Below are 21621 nucleotides of genomic sequence, written 5' to 3'. Positions count from 1 at the left end.
GGTTATGATTTTACAAATTAAGCACCAAAACATCATGTTAGACAACAAATTTGACAGAAAAAGTAGTTCAATACGCAGTAATGCTATGTAGTAATTACTGTATTTACGAATTTAGCACCAAAATATCATGATATATTGAAAACATTGACTACACAAAGGTGTTGGATAATCCAGAACGTTGGATAAGCGAATGTTGGATAAGTGAGACTCTACTGTATTTTGAGATGCTTTTTATTTTGTTGTGAACTTTTATTATGTAAATCCATATAGTTTTTTAAATAAATATAGATCTTACTTTTGCATTATCATTTACACTTACTTATTTTATGCTAAACTCAGTAGACTGAGCATCACATTGTCCTTAACCTTAGTGGTAGGTAAGGGGTCTTGCCACAGATCCTGGCCTGGAGACCTATTTCAGGATGTGGGGCCATGCTTGCTATTAATCTTGCCTGTTATAGGCAGACACAAAAGGCTCCAGTAGGATCAACTGCATTTTTACAAGCATAAATACAGTAACAACAAATTAAATAACTTCCAATTTGCTGCACTTCAATGACAACTAATATCTGCTACCCAAGGCATCCAGCTCACCCTGTCTTGTGACAGGGCCAATTCTGCAGTATGTTAACATTGGAAGAAATATCAAGATGTTGCAAAAGCCAAAGATCAGCATGGCAGACTTTTTGCCACTTGCAAGTCATCTGCTAAACTGTAGGATGACATTCAATTACTTTGTCAAGACTTCTAGAGAGCCTCACTGGCTTCACAAGATCAAATCAATAGTCTCTATTTAGAACTGATTTCTTCACTACTTGTAGTCCTTAACATATTGCAATTTCTACATATAGTAAAAAAATAAACCATATAAAGGTACTTCAGACAAAGTAAATCCGCAGATCACATAAAAACATACAACTATTATTATATAATCTAGTTGCTTTTATGATTTCAATTAAATGGTAACTTGTTCCAAGAGCATTTAAATGTTTAGGATTTGCTAACTATGGTTAATCTTCATTCAACCTAAGATTACACAGAGTAATTACATGTAAACATGAAAAAATGAATCAAATGATAAATCTGTTCCACTGGCAGGCACCACGTTGTGTATTGTATCATACGTACAGTTACAGTCACATTGGTAAGCTAAAAATATTGGTGAGGATCTAAAAATGATGAACAGTGCCTTTTTAAATTAATGTCTTATTAGTTGGGTGAAGTACACTGACAAAGAATAATTTATGCTTATTCAAACTGCTCTCGACATCTTCAGGTGTTTCCAAATGAGCTCACAGAAGAGTGATTAAATGCATCTGATAACAAGCCACACATTGCTGAAATTACTTACCGCCTCATTTTATGATTAATTAAACATGTAGATTAAAGTTGCAAAAGAATTTAGATTAATGAGCAAGTTAAGTCTTGCTGATATAAGTGAATTGGGAATTGGATGCTCTGTGGAACTTTATAAACATGCATTTTATAATGAGTAAGACAAGGCTACATGTTGAATCCCTGCCACAAGGGCCTTTGACGATACAGTCTTTTTTAACATGGTTTGACAGCTTTCAAATAACATTCTACTATAGGCTTTAGACTTTGTGCATTGCTGTAAAACATGAGACTACATAACTCATGTATTAGGAGTACAATTATTTCCAGGCTCTCCAAGGTAATGACCCCCTGTAGCAGCAGCTGTTCAGAAAAATTACAGGCTCAATTGTTATTTTAATCAGAGAGAGTTTAGTAGTTAAAAGCAGTTATGCAACTTGTAAAATTATATGACACCTCATCAGTGCTTTCTCTACAGCATCCTTTAGCAAAAAAAATTGAAACAAAATGGAAAGAAAAATAGAAAGTACCACAGCTTGAGCTTATTAGTAAAGCTTGGTACTCAATCATTCATAAAAAATTCAGGGCCATTTATTAGTGTTGCTTCTGTGCAAGGGAAGGTAATGTTCAAATTTACGATAATTCTTATCAGTTTCAAGAGTGTTTCAAAATATCTGTTGGGTTTGCTGAACTTCCAATTTCTCTCTCTTAAGAACAGCTTTCTCTAATCCATGAAGTTTAGTCAGTGTCAGAAAGCTAAGCTGGACTTTACGGTTTTGCAAGGCAGAAACAAATCAAATTGTTTACAGAAAACCATAGCACCCTATATTCCATATAATCATTCAGCAGAAAGAAGATGGAACAGTTAACATTACACTTAATGATTGTAATACTAATTGCACAATGCCATTTCTTGAGAGGCCTTTACTGTAGCTTGAAATTAATCCACACAACATTTAATATGAACATCTAAAGTTCATCAATATCGAGAGGTCCACACATTTCCCAGGCCTTTATTATGTTGTGTACGCTCTTTTTTTCTATGGTGTTTGTTCACAGTACACATACTGAGGCGGGAAACCATAATGATGTATCTATTTCCCAAATGCCTTCCCTGAATCCCTCTATAACAGATAGTTATTCACCAATATCTAATTTTCCATTTTTGGCAAGGTAATGGAATGTGGGGTAGCCTCATGTCTACAGGAATTTCTGAATGAAATGAAATATTGTGATCCTTTTCGATCTTGTTGTGAGACAGATGTGGTTTTGGTCATCTTAGTGGATGGCCTACACCTGGAACTTTTTTTTCGTGTCAGGAGCAACTTGAGAAACTGCAAGTCATTTCTGGTGTGAAAGAATTGGCCATCTGCAAGGATGTTGCCCAGGGGACACGCAGATGTTTGATGTTTTACCATCCTTGTGGGAGGCTTCTTTCATGTCCCCATATGGGGAGCTGGAGCTGACAGAGGGAGCTCACCCACTTTCCCCAAATTTGAACCACCGACCTGTTGGTCAGCAATCCTGCCAGCACAAGGGTTTAACCCATTGCATCACCAGGGGCTCCAGGAACTGGATGCCCTCCTATTTAACAGCAGCTGATATTGGCATAATTTCACTTGATGAATGATGGTAATGGGTCTTCAGCATCTACAACATCCCGCTGGGGAGCACAACCCCCCCCCTCTCGCCGTAGCCCCAGCTTCTCAAATTTAAAGAGAGTGTCACCATCCAGAGCTGAAGATTCCTGGTAGTCTGCATCTTCCTCTCAGTCTGATCTTCCAATGCCAGATAGTGAGTTATGCACAAGGGCTTCTGGGATGGGATTAGAGACTTTGAGTAATGGCAACTCAATTTCTCTTAGAGGGCTGGCCTTAGAATAGGCATGGGCAAACTTCAGCCCTTCAGGTGTTTTGGACTTCAACTCCCACAATTCCTAACAGGCAGTAAACTGGCTGGGATTTCTGATAACTGAAATTCAAAATACCTGGAGGGTCAAGGTTTGTCCATGCCTGCCCTAGAAAATGGTACTGAGATATTGCTGCTCAACTCCATCAAGGTCCTATCCCCATTCTATTCAGTATCTACATGAAAAGTGACACCTAAGTCTATTTTTCCTTTCCACCTCTTCACAAGCTGTTTCAATTTTAAATCAGTGCCTGGCTGCAGTAATGGATTAATTGAAGATAAACAAGCTGAAGTTTAATCCAAACAAGATAGATAGGCTTCTGGTTATCTGAAAGGTAAATGAAGGAATAGCACTGAATGGGATTACATTTCTTTTCAAGATGCAGATTTGCCTAAATTTAGCCCCAAATCTCACTTGCATATTTAAGGCTAGGACACGGATGGTGCCTTTTCCTGAAGATACCTGATCTGCCCATGTGGAAACATGCTTTAGTTACATCCAATGTGAATTACTGTAACACATTCTACACGGAGCTGCCTTTCAAGAATGTTCAGAAACATCCTCTGGTACAAAAAGCTGACACCAGCATGTAAACTCAGGTATTGCAGGAGCAATACAACCATAAGCTGCCAGTCTGTTTCTGGGCACTATTCTATGAAATCCTATTCTTAGGTGCAGGACCCATCTACATGGGCCAAAGAGTCAGGACAGGGATGGAGTCTGTGGCAACCAGATGGGGCTCATTCATCCAAATCTGGTTATCACTCATTGCATCCACTGGCACTAGCCCAAAAGATGAAGTGATCAGAGAAGGGAATGGGAAAGAGGGGGCAATTCCTACTTTCTCCCATTCCCACTCTTGCATTCCCTAGTTGCTCTGACCTGCATCAGTGGATGCAACAATGACCATCGCCAGTTTCGTGACTAGTGGTCGCTGCTAAACTGAGGACAACAGTGAAAGGTAAGAGTGACAGACATAGACTCCACTAGCAGCTGGGCCGGCTTGGTGGTGTGCAGTGTGGACATCAACCAGCCACTGAGCTGGCTTGGCAGCTGGCTTTGTAGAATTTAGCAGTACAGATCTAAAGTACCCCACTCTAGATCAGCATTGCTGTATGTGACAATGTAGATGGGCCCCAAGGTCCAGAATATCTGAAAGACTGTGATACTACATATGAGCTTGGCTGTGCTCTGAGATCCTCAGTTGAGTCCCTTCTCCTGCTTTCACAAGCATGCCTGATGGGGTCACAAGATAATGTCATCTCAGTGGCTGCCCCTAGATTTTGGAACTTCCTTTCAAGGAAGACCAGAATAACCCCCCCCCCCTCCTTGTTGTCCTATTGTCATACAAATACTTTAAAAAAAAATTCTGACAAGCATTTAGAATTGAAGGTTTTGAAAAACAGAGCAGTAACAGATATTGCTTTATCGTTCTAATTGCATGTTTTAAATTGTTTTATTATTTAAAATAGTTTCATTCTATTTTAATGTTGTTCATTTGTATGTTTTTAGCTATGCTGTCCTTTTAGGGATAGTTTTAGGGAAAAGGCAGGTTATAAACAAGATGATGATGATGATGATGATGATGATGATGATGATGATGATGATGGTGATGATGATGATGATGATATATTTTTAGTTATAATTGAAGACCAGAAAGTACAATAGTACAACACATGACTCAGCTCTTAAATTATGCTGACCATTAAATCAATTTTCTTTCCCACCTCCCCTCTTCTTAAGCTTTAATAATTTTATCTTTAACTCACAGATACATTTAAGTGTTTTCTCGTTAAAATGAAGAATGTGTTTAAACTGTTTTAGTTTTTTGTTTTTTTAAAAAAAAATCTTTTGAATAATTGTTTTTTAACTTTTGCATTAATGGAGGTGAAGGTTAATTGTACCTTGTGTTAATCTGGATGCAAGCCACCTTGGGTCCTGTATAAGGAGAAAGGCAGTATATATAAAATATATACTGTAAATATGTATTCCCATTTGTCATATATATGAGAGTGACAATACAGCAAATTATTCTACAATACCTTTTACTTTCCTCCCATAAATGCATCTCTCTCTCATCCTTGCTTCATTGATTTCTGGGGCAAGAGCAAAGGCAGGAAGAACAGAGTGAAGCATCACTTCATTAAATCTACTTGCCACCTATATTATCAGTGATTGTCTGGGTTGCATCTGGAAAAAGCTGGCTGTATAAAAGGGACAACACTGTCTAAACTGCCAGTCAGGGAAACCAAAGCTGTAACTAAAATCAAACGGTAGGTATAAGCAACAGTGGGATGGAACTTTTACTGGCAGCCGTTATATATTATTATTGTTATTGATAATTCTTTCATACACTGATGTTTCTTCTATACTGGTACTTGAGGCAGGTTGCAAAATTTAGAATGAATACAAAATAAAAGCCAATTAAAAATTATTATGCACACTACGATCGATGGAGGAGGCCCTGCTCTCGGTCCCACCCCCATCACAGGCACGGTTGGTGGAAATGAGAGAGGAAGTCTTCTCTGGGATCACTCCCTGCCACTGGAACTCCTTTCCCAAAGAAATAAAAATATCCCCCACCCTCCTCTACTTCAAAAACTTTTGAAACACACCTCTACAGCTTAGTGTATAAAGAGAAGGAGGATTAGCACAATCAGCACTTTGTGGCTGCTATTTTGAATTACAACTGATGCTTGGAGCATTTTGCAGTTTGGTCATTTTAATTGTTCAGGACAAATGATCTTGTGCTATTATGTCTTATTGGTGTAATCATGCGTTATTTCAGTATTTGTATCTCTTACTATTTTATCTTAATTCTATTTTGTAATAAGTCTGTTCATGTTTAATTCCCTTTTTTATATTGTGTTTTGAATTATGGCATTGAAGGTTTGCCCCTCTGGGGAGAAAGGGTGGTCTAGAAATAAAGTATTATTATTATTATTATTAAATTAAATTATACATAAAATTAAAACAATTTAAAACATTAAGAAGATGTAAGAGGAAATAAAATAAAACAGCACACTGTTTAAATCTCTTGCATACGGTTATTTTTTATTATTATTATTTTATTTCATTTATACCTCACCCTTCTCCCCATGCGGACTCAAGGCAACTAACAACCTCACAATCTCATTACAGTTCATAAATACCTCTCAGAACATAAAGATTTTCCCTTGCTGACAGAAAGACATCAAGAAGGAAGCCCTCCTAGACTATTTAGGGAAAGAAATTCACTGCCTAAAGCAAAACTAAACAGAAACAGAATTCTGTATTGTATACCCACCACTTGTTATTTTTAGCCATGAAGAAAGCTAACACATGATGGAGAAGCGGTCTAGCATTTTCTTCTCAATTTGCAATATTTGCATATTAAAAGAGATATTTGTTTCATTGAAATTTAATAGAGACATGGAAGATAAAATTGTATCTATTCATATGGGAGTAAAAATGTTTTGAACAGCTGAATCACACAGCATTAGAATATGTTAAAATTGGATAGACTCGTCCACTTTAAGAAAAACAAACTTGTGGACTCTGCATAGGACTGTGAGGGTATTCCATGAAATGCCCTTACTTCCACTTTAAATTATTTCACCACTTGGGAGATAAGAAATCATTAATGGCTAATGGATACAAGCATATTTTCCTGCCTCCATTTGAATGGAAATAGTTATTACTTTTAAAAAATGTTTCATAATGATTAAACATATGATTGTGATGCAATTCAGTTACACCTTCCTTCCATAGTTTTCCAACATTCTTGGAATTCTGTCTGAAGCAGTTATTAAAATAGTATGGGACAGAGAAAGAGACAGAAAGAGAGATGAATGCAGACAAATAACATAGCCAAAATAATTGTCCAATTAATCAACACAGTTATGACATCTCCCAACGCCACTGCCCTGTCAACAGAGAGCAATGCTGAATACCTAAAAAGGCTCTACCAAAGTTACAAGTTATTTTAAAATGGGAATGGCACAAAAATTACCATCCAGAGAGAGCTGCCTGGGAACAAACACATACAATAAGACAGCAGAACAGAAACCTACAGAATTTTCCAGTTAGCAAAATTATTATTTTAAGAGTGGTCTATTTTCATTATTTGCCAGCTACATAGCAATTTAGTTAAGAAAGAAAGAAACCATTAACATAAAAAAGGAAACTGCACCAAGAACTGTAACAACAGTCTTATTCTGGAGACTGGCCAATGGAAAATATCGTTAATTGGTATTTCTTTCCTCACAGAGAGCTTTATAGAAATCCTTTTCCTGCAAGAGGACATATTTCCACAGATGGAGAGGGGACAGTTTCTATACTATCGGCTGATTACAAAAGAACTAGCATCAGTTTTTAGCTGCTCTTTAAAGGGCGATTCTTCTATTAACACTTTAAAATGGAGCCTAAAGCATTCTGTAAGATGCAATTTCTGTTTATACATTTTATACCCAGATTCGGAAGACCAAGGGAAAAGCCACAAACTATCTAAACAGTCAGTGAAAATATTCAAAATCATACTTTTCAGAATAGAGGGATTTGGAACTTAAACCAAAATAGCCAACTTAAACATTCATAGGATCCATTTATTTGGGAAATATTTTTCCATTGATAATCTAGTTTCCTGATGTACAGATATATTTAATCAATCACAATTACAAAACCATTCACTCAAATGATTTCCAGTGAAATTAGAGGGAAATAGTAGGTAATCAAGGACTGTAATGTTGCTGTAGAAGCTGTGACTTCCATAGAAATGATGCACCATTTTTGTCATTTCCCTGCATGAGTAAATTATATTTGAAGTACAGGTTGAGCATCCCTTGTACGGAATTCCATAAAACTAAAAAAAAAAAAAAACCTCCAAAATATAAAATTGTCCACTTGGGTGACTGAGATAATGATACCTTTGCTTTCTGATGCTTCAATATACACAAATATTATTTCATACGAACATTTATTAGAATATATTGTATATAGATTACCTTCAGGCTACAAGGTAGATATGAAACATAAACAAATGTCATGCTTACACTTCTGTTCCATCTCCAAAGCATCTCATTATCTATGTACAATATGTGCAAATAGAGGTATTCCAAAATCCAAAACACTTTAGTTTCCAAGCATCTTAGACAAGAGAAATTTAACTTGTATTACATATCACAGAAATTGACAAAATATTCTGAACAATCTAATCTAACTAATCTAATTCTAATGGGTCACATGTCCATACAACTTAATTATAGCCTAGAGTTATAATTTTGGGTAGTTTTGGGCAGACATTTTTCATGTTATCATGCTGCCTCATTAGCCAAATTTTACAAGACGATATCATCCTCCACTTGTAGTCCTCCCTTGTTTATCACCCACTTCTTCTGTCTTTTTCCTTCATGCAAAAAAAAATCTGTTAAGAAAAACTGCAAGAAAAGATGGTCCTTGTGATTCTGTCATGCTCTGGCATAACTAAAGAATAACGGGTGTAGCTCAGAGGTGCAACACATGCTTTATAGACATTTGGTCTCATGCTTAGATCCAGATAAGGCTTGGAAAACCTGACAGAGCCCATGTATCTATTTGATAGAGACCAGTCCTCTAGTTGAAAATATTATCTATTTCAAGGGTAAGATTGTCTACTTTAAAGATGAAGATCTATCAAGGGACTCCTATCGATGGGTAGTACCTAGAGAGTAGATTAAAGAGGTACAGAGATTTCTTGGTCGCAGTCTTCCCCACTACGATGAAATATGATCTTTTTCTGTTTCAGGTATGAACATTATTTTTAAATGCACATATTTCTATATAAATTAGAATATGCACACTTTCATCTCCCTTGTTAGTAATACATTTCTTCTCCTTTTGGCAATGTAAACAAATTCTTGTCTGTAATCCGAGATAGCTACTGCCAGTCAATGTAAAAAGCAGCCAGTGGGTCTATACCTGTCAAAGTGGTGAATCCACTTTCAGTTTTCCAGCTACTCTTCTCAAAGCTTCCTCAATAAGGGTTTGGTGCCCTAAGAGTTTCAGTACAACTTTAAGCAACTGCAGAAATAATATCTACAAATAGAGATTGGATTTGTGGACCCACAGCAATGGATCCACCACCTGCTCATGCAGTGTAGGCAAGGCTGAAATACATGAACCAATAATCTGACTTGGTAGCTCCTTTAAAAAACAAAACAAAATGGGGCCGCATGAATTAAGAAGTTTGGCTTTTTATATAGAAACTGTCATCTTTTTCAATAGCAGAGTGAGGGTGCTTCCAGACAGCACCAAATTGTGTGTTTTCTTTGAGTGGCAAAAAAAAAAAACCCTGACCAGATTCTCACACAGATTTGTTGGTCCCAGGATTTGTGCTTGTGGCATCTGGACTTGCTGCTTTGTTCTAGGATTTAGAAGCCCACAAGATAGCTGCCGTGGGACATCCACCAGAAAATCTGGTGGCTTTTTAAAAAAAATTAAATGCGCTGATGCGAATATGCACATCATTCGTATGAGCTTTGTTCCTGGGTTATAAATGCCGGTTCCTCATTGGTTCTATCATAAAAACCTGACAAAAGTTGATTACAGAGCAAAGACCTTGTCATGGCAAGAGGGACATCACCATCTACCCATTTATCAAAGTTTTTGCCGTAACATTAAAAAAAAATCCCATATTTTCTGAGTACAGGGACATACAGAGATTCGAAGATCCAAATCTTCTGGCCAGATTCGGGATATTCCCACACTTTTTATGTTGCAGTTTTTTGGCTTTGTAGCAATTCCTCACGCATTTTCGGGGGATGTTGCTTAGCCACCCACCATTTTGAACCAGGAGCTCCTGGGATAAATGTACTGTGAGCCCTGAGAGCCACAGGGCAGAAAACAACTTCTTTCATGTTGTGTCTCCAAACAGTCATCAGCAGTTTTGTGTATTACTACAGTATAATCTCACTTATCCAACATTCACTTATCCAACGTTCTGGATTATCCAACGCAATCTGCCTCCCACACGGATCCACAGCTGTTTCTTTAGGCAGCAAGGACTAAATGTTTTACGGATTTAATTTCTGACAATGTTGTTACTGTACGTTCATTTTATGCAATTCTATCTTTATTTGTAGTCAATTTGTTAGTAGCCAATATTTTTGTAGTCAGTGTTTTCAATACATTGCGATGTTTTGGTGCCAAATTCATAAATACAGTAAATTACTACATAATGTTACAGTGTATTGAACTGATTTTTTTCTGTCGATTTATTGTAAAATATGTTTTTGTGCTTGATTTGTAAAATCATAACGTAATTTGATGTTTAATACGTTTCCCCTTAATCCCTCCTTGTTATCTAACATTTTTGCTTACCCAACTTTCTGCCGCCCCATTTATGTTGGATAAGTGAGACTCTGCTGTATTTATTAAAGAATTGTGTTATTCTGAGGTCTCTGACACACACCCTAAGCTTCTTACAATTGAATTTATTTTTAAAATGAGTTTTAATGTAACAAAAGACCAAAAGAAAAAATATCAATAAAATCCCGATTGCTACCAAATGGGGGAAGATTCTACAAACTGCTTTGCTACGTAAGTATGTAGATCTTCCATAGGTATTGAAAATGCCTGATAAGGAATACTTTAAAATATAAGTCAATTCCAAAAGTGGAGTGTAGATAGCTGAGATGGTCTCTTCCTGTTCATCTTATTTCAGGAGATGGTCTACTTGAACTGGATCACTACAAATAACCTAGAGAATGGATGCAAATATCACCTATTTTGTCCTTCCAAATAAGGACAAATAATTGCAGTAGTTTTCAACCTACTGGAAGAGAAAATGGATAGTCTTGCACAGTATTTCTCTGTATACAGATATTTTTAAGTGCTGCAGAGGAATTTAAGTGCTGCAGAGTGGAGAGAAACACATTATTTCGTATAAAAACAATTTATTTTCTGTAAAGAAAAAAGGTTCCTTGCATAGGAAATGATGTTTTCTGTACCAAAAAAAAATTCTTTCCATCCCTATCCTGAGACACAGCTTCCTATGACATATATTCAGATTTCATTTCTGGGATCTTCAAATTATACTTGGAAATAAACTGGTAGATAGTGATGTCTTTAGATATAGCACAAAGTTACTGGTTTCCTAGGACCAAAGCAACAATCTGGCCACAGTATTGTCAGTTCATAGAATTTTCTGACTGAGCCTTTTCACATGCAACCCATGTAGCACTTGCTACAGTGGTGTAATGTAAGAGTCTATTATGGCGAAATCAGGCTCTTTCAATAAGAGCCAAAACAGATGCTTCCCAGCAGTACTTCTGGAATCAACATGCAACGTAGGAATTTAGCTGCTGGAGCGCAATTACTAACTGAAAAAGATAATCCAGAATAACTCAATGAAATCCATGTTACAATGTATGTACAGGAGTTTGCAAAAGATGTAAAAATGAAGAGCTTCCTTTTTTGTCAGCATGATAAAAACCATTGCAATTTAGTTCCAAAAGCAGACCACAACATGGATTAAAGTGATCCAGATAATCTGTTTTATTCAGGAATTCTTGGAGGTTGTGGCTGCTGATAATCACTCAAGCAGCCAAAAATATTACCTGTTCCCTGGAGCTACTGGTCATCCCTATGTAATTAGCCAGAAAAAAACAAAACAGACGGATGGCAGACTATACACCTTAGTTTGCTATTCCCAAACCATAGGAGAAGGCATATAAATATGACAACTATTGCTTTGCCTTCCTCTGAAGCTGAGAGAATGTGGGTACCCAACAGGTTTCCTTAGCCAAGCAAGAATTTGAACTCAGTGACATAGTCCAACACTCAAAGCATAATACCACACAATTCAAAGTAAAAATGTTATTACAATACTTTTACATTTCTTCACAGGGGTTGCTTTTCCTTGTCCAATTTCTGTATGCAAGTCTTATTAAACATTTGATGCTAATCAAGTATTTTCAGAGAAGAGAAAGCAGCCCTCACATTTCAGTATACTATTTGGTACTGAACCATTAAGAAAGCAGCTGTTGTTAGTGGCCCTGTGCATTTTATTGGCAATTCTTAAACAACTGCCCTCCAGCTATGTACAGTATCACATCTCAAGTCAAGAAGGTCCCCTCCTCCAAAGGGTGTTGTATCACTTTAATGTTGACTCCAGCATTAGCCTCACTATATCTTCAGTACAGTAGTAAATTCAACTTTACTACAATATTATAAAGTGTAAAAGTATTGTAATAACCTTTTAAAAAATAAGATGTTAACATTGTAGTGTTCAGTTTCAGAAAGTCTAAAGAGAATTCTGATGAAAAAATGTTAATGGTAGTTTGCTGCATGGCTAAGAGGGATAATATAATTCTTGTTCGTCCTTTCTTTTTGTTACAGAGTGTAAATCGTGTTGTCCTTGAGGTATTTATGATATTACAAATCTGTCCAGAGATGATAACACCCCCATTTCATTGTAATAACCAGCGCTCTTATATTTTACATATAACTACTTTCCTTAATCTTTGGAAGATCAGCACCTTCCAAGCAAAGCATTGTTCAGAGAGACATGCAATCTGTGGATACAGGTATAATCTGAGTTACCCGGGTTGAAGCAGTGGTTCAAGTTACAACAAGGGTATGCTTGTTTGCCCAGCAGTAGGTCTCACTGCTTTCAATGGGGTTTATTTTTAGAACAGCAATTTTAATCCCTTTTAAGTGGGCAATCCTATGCAAACACTGCCTGACAAAAAGACACTACACACTACAATTTACTTCTGAATGCATATGTTCAAAATTATACTGTCAGTCCCACAGATTTCAATGAAAAACAATTAGGTTTCTGTGGAAATGAGTGGAACATAGATGTGCTTAAATGAAATGTGAATCATGCCACCTTTTCTGGACTGCAGTTGTGTTTTTGTGTACATCAGTGTTCCTTTTGGATTACAATTCAACTTAAATTATTTCAGTTTAGTATGTATGAAAAACAACCTCCTTTGACGATAAATTGATTAGAAATAATTGGTTCAAGTACAGGTTCAGGCCCTTACATTTTTGATGGTAAATCGACCCTATCACAACATTGCGTCAAATGCCAATTTCTTTTCAGTCCACACAAAAATAGACATTATTATCACTTTAAAATCTGCATTATGATATGCAGTTTTGTACAAACATCATGCACACAACTGCACAGACAGACCACCTTGCGTCTCATAGTGGGAAAAGGGGTGGCAACAATTTTCATATATTTTGAATGATTTAATGATTTTAACTAGTGATTTTAATACTGTTTAATTCTATTTCTATGTTTATTTTAGCTGCTTTGAGTCTCTTTTGAGAAAAGCAAGATATTAAAAATTAAAAAATAAAATAAAATCATGAACTATGTCATCTTGACAGTACAAACCCTCATCTCAACCAGAAAATCAGGCAATATGCCATTTCCTCTGATATCAGGAAGTAAGGAGTAATCATATTCTTTTAATTTATTTCCCTGGGAAGATTTTTAAAAGCATGGGATACAGAGCTCCCTGAAATGGAGTAGGGGTGGTACTAAATACTCCCTTTACAGTTTCTAGTCTCTGAAGCTCTCCAGAGTTCAAAGCATAGACAATTGTGTGCTTGCAGATACTGGCATGCCTGACATTTAAGACTATGAAATACCAACCTATTTTGAAATTGTCCAAATCATTAGTTGTGGAATTTTCCTAGCACTTTATGAATACCGCTGTTAATTGAGCAATTAACTTGAAACTACAGAATGTGCTGTGATGGCATGATATGATATAAGCCATGTAAAAGAAGAAGCAGCCAAGCAACTCAGTATGTTGAAAGATATTAATGAAGTGGCAAAATCTGCCAGAGAAAAAAAATAATAATGGATGATTTCAACAACCCCGATATTAACTGGCTGAATGACACATCTGTACATGGTTTGGAGAAGCAGCTTACAGATACTATAAATGGCTTCCTTTTGGAACATCTTACTCTAGGATACAGTGAGGGGGGATTGCACTGATTTTAGCAAGAAGCGCATCCATACTGTAAGGAAAAGAGGACATAAAAATTCTGAAATAAAAAAGTTAATGTGCATGTGAGACAGAAGTGTATGGATAGATAATTAGCAACAATGTTGAATAAATAATGCATTTAGAAGCTGTTCAAGAGAATCAGAAAAATTAAGAACCCACTTTTGATGGTATATTATCAAAGTACATATATTACAAATGCAGTAGATGACTAGATGTGGTTTGGGAGAAGTGCAAAAAATAGAAGAAAGGGTTTTAAGTACAGGTTGAGTATCTCTTATCCAAAATGCTTGTGACCTGAAGTGTTTTGGATTTTGCATAATGAGATATCTTGGAGATGGGGCCAAAATCTAAACATGCTTAAGCAACTGATGGGGGAAAGAAAAGGGCCTGAGGCTGTTAGGAATTGTGGGAGTTGAAGTCCAAAACACCTGGAGGGCCAAAGTTTGCCCATGCCTGCTCTCTACTTAGTATAACGAAGTCTACTTTTGTCCTTTTATTTGTTAGTGTCCTATGCAAGTAGTTATATTGGGTTTATTACATCCATTTTACATTACTTTAATATTTGGATTTATAAAATTATATACCAGTTGAATAAATTAGCTGCCTTCTGACTTATAATGCCCTTTAAGTCTCGGGCCCTGCCTATCTCCGTGATCGCATCTCTCCCTACGAACCAGCGTGGGCTTTGAGGTCTGCCAGGGAGGCCCTCCTCTTGCTCCCACTGGTGGGGAAGAGGGAGTGGGCCTAATAAAGATTATTATTATTATTATTATTATTATTATTATTATTATTATTATTATTACTACTCTTGTTATTTAATAGTTTGCAGTTTGAGGTGTTTTTTAAAAGAAACCACGGCACTGTGCATGTATGCCTGTGTGTGCAAATGCATTTAAAATTTAAAGTGAGGAGAAAAATAGGTATAGTTGGCACATCCCCATAATACTAAGATATTACTGCACAAAGAAAAACCGGATAACCAAACCAAATGAGAGAAAAACAAAGTGTAAAAACATGGTGTAGACCTGTTATAAAAGCATTTCCCAAAATGCCTCATTTTCAACTTAAGATATGTAAATATTGCCTGTCTGATAATATTATACAGAAACTATTTATATGCAACTACCAAACAAAACGGCAAAAACAGTAAGTCAATACATACATTAATTTTCTGAGCAGAAATGCATGGCTTTTTTTTATTTCATGGAATTTCCTTAAATGAAAAGAAAAGGATTGCCAGTCATTTCATTTTCATATTATAAAATGGTTTTAAGAATTTCCAGTCTTATTCTGATTTAATATGAGGACTCATTCCCTAGTTAGCGTGAATGACACAGATCCCACTATTTGATATCAATGTCTGATCCATTTTTCAATACTTTTTAGCAAGACATTCAGAAGATGAGATGAAATAGATCTAATTTAAGGTGCTAAATTAATGAAATATTAAATATGAGCAATTTTTACAAGAATTACTCACACTTAGTGACTTAAGCATGACACATCCTCCCTCCCACCCACCCACCAGAAAAATTAAACTGACTAAATATGGCAGGGGAGAGCCATTGGATTCATGCAATAGAAAAACACCAAGTGAACTTTGTATCACACACAGTCAAGAGCCAGCATAGTGTTGTGATTTAACCTTTGAACTATGACTTTGGAGACCAGGGTTCAAATCCCTGCTCAGTCCTGGAAACTCACTGGATGACCTTGATCAAAACACAGTCCCCGAGTTATAGATATCTGATTTACATATTACTCCTAGTTAAGAACAGGGGTGAGATAACAGAAAGTGAGAGACATCTAACCCTCGGAAGGGAAATTCCCTCCTGAAAGAGTTATTATAATGGGGAAAAGGTGTCTCTACTGAAGCTTTCTCACCAATCCTTGTTTCTACGTCAATCCAGTTTTTTCAAAATCCAAATATCACAGGAACAGAAAGTGAGGTGAAATCTTCTGAACAGGAGCACAGACAGAAAAAGAAATGTTACAAGGGTGTTAACTCTTCCCCATGCTCTACAAAACTAAACTACACACACACACACACACACACACACACACACACACACACATATTAACTGGAGTTAAAGGTAGGTAAAGGTTGTCCCCTGACATTAAATCTAGTTGTGTCCAACTCTGAGGGTTGGTGCTCATCTCGATTTCTAAACCAAAGAACCGGCCATGTTGGGTCTGTGTGCTAAGTGTGCTCCAGATCCATCGTCAGATGGGTTCAGTGCTCTCTGAATGCAGGTGAATGATAATTCCCAAAAATCAGGGCAGATTTCTCCCCAAACCCCTGTAGTATGTTCAGTTGATCATAAGGGTTCTCTGTGCCAAGTTTAGTCCTGGTAATTGTCGGTGGGGTTCACGGTATCTCTGGATGTAAGTGAACTAAAACTTCCAAAAATCAGGGTCAATTTTCCCCAAACTTCTCCAGTATGTTCAGTTGGCCATAGAGGTTCTATGTGCCAAGTTTAGCCCAGGTTGGTCATTTGTGGAGGTTGTAGTGGTATGTTGAAGTCAGAGCCAAAGGGGATGAAGGTACTGCAAATCCCATCATCCATTGTCAATCCTCCCCCAAACCACACCAGGCATAAAGTGTGTCATGGGGGGTCTGTGCCAAGTTTGGTCCAGGTCTGTCATTCATGAGGGTCACAGTAATCTGTGGAAGTTGGAGTCCCAGCCAGAAAAATACATCATCTCACTGCCAGCCGGATACATACATACCCACAAACACTTACTTTTATTATAGATATAGATATAGGTATGGGTATAGTCAGATTAAAATCTCATGAAAAAATCTCAAGCAGAAAAAGATCATGAGTGGAAAAGTTTAAGAAGCTCTGGTATACAAGGACTTTAGGAAGAATGGGTTTGGATGTATTAAAATGAAGCATGGGATGGCTCCACCTTGGTTAATATCCTGCCATATTGCAGAATAGCAAAAATGGAAATAGAATAGAAGAGACAGAAGTTCTATGAGAGTCTTACGAGAAGCCACTTGCAATCTTCTGTATGGGCATGTGGTGCAGGATTGTGACCTAGAGCAATTCTGAACAAAGTCTGTCTAATCTATTGATTTGGATTTATGTAGTTAGCATTCACTACTTCAGCCTTACAAATAAACAGTTATGGCATTTGTGGTTGTGATTTTAAAAAATATTTCTAAAAATCTCTTTGCACCTATTTTCACATCTTAGTATGATACATATTTCATTATGCCCTATATTTTGCTTCAAATCATTTTGAGACATACAGATGTTTTTTATAGTACTATCTTTATCAAACTGTGTGCTAAGTGGGTAAAAGCTCTCTTTTGCCTGCTGTAAACTTATATTGCCTGGCCTCTGAACAGAACAGTTATTTATTGGTGATCTCATCCATCTACTGAGCCGTTAACCTTTTACCGCACCATCTACTATGATGAATGAATGGCTAGTGCTAAGTGATTTTGTTTTTATATCAGCAGATGAATCAATCCACCCTTGAGATATTAGAAAGGGGTGTTGTGCGTGTAGACAAGCACACACATAGAAAACTGTCTACCATCCTGGCCTGTTTAAGTAAATTTAACTTTGACTCTATATACAATTTACTGTACAATACGTAGTTAATAGTTGTTAAATACACACAATACCTTCAAGTATTTTCCTGATGCTTCTGCATTCTTGGTTTGCACTACTCAAAGCTTTTACCCCTGGTAGCGGTATTCAAAGTCATACCTATATTAGTCTGAATCATTATGCAAAGGTATCTTTGAGACTAGCTGAGAAAAAGGTGTGTAACATAATCTTTCATAGACTGGGTCTAGTTACATCTCATGAAGCAGATATTCAGTTAACTAAAGCTTAAGCTGCATAGAATCATAAAATCATAGAGTCAGAAGAGACCTCATGGGCCATCCAGTCCAACCCCCTGCCAAGAAGCAGGAAATCACATTCAAAGCACCCCTGACAGATGCCATCCAGCCTCTGCTTAAAAGCCTCCAAAGAAGAAGCCTCCACCACACTTTGGGACAGAGGGTTCCACTGCTTAACAGCTTTCACAGTGAGGAAATTCTTCCTAATGTTCAAGTGGAATCTCCTTTCCTGTAGTTTAAAGCCATTGTTCCGTGTCCTAGTCTCCAGGGCAGTAGAAAACAAGCTTGCTCCCTCCTCCCTATCACTTCCCCTCACATATTTATACATGGCTATCATGTCTCCTCTCAGCTTTCTCCTCTACACATGCCCAGCTCTTTCAGCCACTCCTCATAGGGCTTGTTCTCCAGACCCTTGATCATTTTAGTTGCCCTCCTCTGGGCACATTCCAGCTTGTCAACATCTCCCTTCAATTGCGGTGCCCAGAATTGGACACAGTATTCCAGGTGTGGTCTGACCAAGGCAAAATGGAGGGGTAGCATGATTTCCCTGGATCTACACACTATACTATTTATACAGGCCAAATTCCCATTGGCTTTTTTAGCTGCTGCATGACATTGTTGTCTCATGTTTAACTTGTTGTCCAAGAGGACTCCAAGATCTTTTTCACACATACTGCTGTCGAGCCAGGTGTCCCCCATTCTGTATCTGTGCATTTCCTTTTTTCTGCCTAAGTGGAGTATCTTGCATTTGTCCCTGTTGAACTTCATTTTGTTAGTTTTGGCCCTTCTCGCTAATTTGTTAAGATTGTTTTGAATTCTGCTCCTGTCTTCTGGAGTATTATCTATCTAATTTGGTGTCATCTGCAAACTTGATGGCCATGCCTTCTAACCCTTCATCTAGGTCATTAATAAAGATGTTGAACAGAACCGGGCCCAGAACGGAACCCTGTGGCACTCCACTTGTTATTTCTTTCCAGGATGAAGAAAACGTATTGGTGAGCACCCTCTGGGTGAGTTCACTTAGCCAATTACAGATACACCTAACTGTTGTATTGCCTAGCCCACATTTGACTAGTTTGTTTGTCAGAAGGTCATGGGGGACCTTGTCGAAGGCCTTACTGAAACCCAGATACACTACATCCACAGCATTCTCTGCATCTACCCAACTTATAACTATTGAAAAAAGAGATCAGATTAGTCTGACATGACTTGCTTTTGATAAATTCATGTTGACTATTAGTGATGACTGCAGACCACTTCCTTAACGATCTTTTCCAGAATCTTGTCTGGTATCGATGTAAGGCTGACCGGATGGTAATTGTTTGGGTCATCCTTTTTTCCCTTCTTGAAGATAGGGACCACATTCGCCCTCCTCCAATCTGCTGGGACTTCTCCCCTTCTCCAAGAGCTCTCAAAGATGATTGCCAGTGGTTCTGAAATAACCTCAGCTAGTTCCTTCAATATTCTTGGATGTAGTTGATCTGACCCTGGGGACTTGAATTCATTTAGAGTGGCCAGATGTTCCTGGACAACTTGTTTCCCTATTTGTGGTTGGATTTCCCCTAATCCTTCGTGCATTCCATGTTGCTGAGGTTGAGGATGGATTTTTTTTTTTTGCGTGTGCATGGGCGACACACCTCCAGCCATCAGGGAACCAAGGATGACACAAACACAGGGTTGGGAAAAACCAAGCCACAACTCGTTTATTGGTTACAAGGGCTGGCCGCCATACATGGGACCTGGATCAAGGATCGGCAGCCCGCTGCTGACCAATACCATAATCCAAGCCAGGGTTCCACTGGAACCATACCAGGCCACGGCACCTGCGCACCCCAGGAGACCACCAGACGTTCCCCCCTCCTACCAATGAGAAGAGGGGAGAAGCAAGCCAGAGGCAGGGCCCATGCCAAACGCCAACCAGGAGTTGTGACAAAACAAAATAGAAGCCGGAGGGCACCCAACACCGCAACAGCCATCGCCAGGTAAGTCTGGTGATGCATTTTGTGAGAAGACTGAGGCAAAGAAGGCATTCAGTAGTTCTGCCTTTTCCCTGTCCCCTGTCAGCATCTTCTCCTCACAGAGGCCATATCGCCTCCTGCAAATGTCTTTCAGTCTCTTGGAAATGTCAGTATGTTGAGGAGCTTAAACATACACTTCTATTTTCCTTAACTAGCAGAGCATTATCTAAATATAATCCAGTAGACAAAAGTCTTTATTTTTCATTATTTCAGTCCCCATTATTCTCTTGACAACCCTCATACATCACAATTAGTTTGTATTTTATAAATAATATAAATTCCATTTATAAATACAATATCATTCCACTTCACAGGTGGTCATGTGATTTGTTTGTGTACATCCCAAACATGTGAATCTATTAAATAGTAGATTAGAGGTTAAGGCTGATTTGCAGAGGTTATAACAGTTCATCCCTTGACAACTGTAGAATCACATAGCATGCAAATGTGTATAACATACTGCAGTTAAAAATACCAGACAAAGAGCATTGCTGTCGCCTCACCTTTCCCAAGACACAATGTTTGCTAGTTAAGACAGCGTGGATGTTCAGCCAGGAGTCATCAAGGCATGATGGATCAAGGGATGAAATGCATGTGTGAACCAGCCCAAGGTCCATGGCAGAACCTAGATTTTATATTTAGCCCAAGGAATTTAAACTTTGACCTATAAATTCTGGACCTCTAAAGAGTACAATAAATCCTTTAAATGACAGAGCAAGATTAGTCAGCTGCACTGTAAAATGTACTTCATAAGTCTATCAACATGAATTACTCTACAATTCTAAACATATTTACTAGGGAGAAGAACTAACCGACGATAATGGAACTCGTCTCCAAGTAGATATTCTTATATGTTAACCCTGATCTGTGGGCACCGCCTTAGAGAAAATAAAAGTAAGTATGTTTTGATGTTCTACTTCGGATCCTGTCCTAAAATCAAGGCAACAGGATTTTTTTGGCTGTTAACTTTAAACAGAATCAGCATCAGTAAGAAAGAAATCCTTATGGGCCAAAGTGAATGGTTAGCTTTTCATAATTGGACATCTTTCCTTCCTCAGTCACATTGCATTTCTTTTTTCCTTATTTATTTATTTATTTATTTATTTATTTATTTATTTATTTATATTTGGGAAGAGGGCTGCTCTCAAGATGCCTCCCTTTTATTCCAGATTAAGCAAATATTAACAGATATACACACATAACATTCTTACAAAGTTGACCGTATTATATGCTATCCACCCCATCCTTTATAATTAGCAAGGGGGTGTGTGTATACACAGACCATCTAATGCAGTTCAAAGCTAGCTTCAAACTGCAACAGTCAGACAACAAACTCCCACAAAAGCATGAAAAGAAAGCCCTTAATGAGCATCAGCACTCTGCTCTGTGGTTTGTGGAATCACCATCCGGCTCTCTCTGTAATCATCTTCACACTTTCTTCAATACTGGTTTGAAGCAGCATTAAATGGTTAGTGTAGATGTGCCCTGGATCTAAGCCAATGAAAC

The 21621-nt window shown here is 37.7% G+C and overlaps 1 protein-coding gene across 4 annotated transcripts in view; it reads right to left on the bottom strand.

Annotated features, from left to right (window-relative positions):
- The window catches only part of sox6 (SRY-box transcription factor 6), a 524097-nt gene that overhangs the window by 408995 nt on the left and 93481 nt on the right, over positions 1–21621 (bottom strand). The gene's annotated exons all lie outside the window — the stretch shown is intronic.

The sequence above is a fragment of the Anolis carolinensis genome, chromosome 1 (genome assembly GCF_035594765.1).
Source record: "Anolis carolinensis isolate JA03-04 chromosome 1, rAnoCar3.1.pri, whole genome shotgun sequence".
Classification (NCBI taxonomy): domain Eukaryota; kingdom Metazoa; phylum Chordata; class Lepidosauria; order Squamata; family Dactyloidae; genus Anolis; species Anolis carolinensis.
This window is presented reverse-complemented; position numbering and strand designations above follow the sequence as displayed.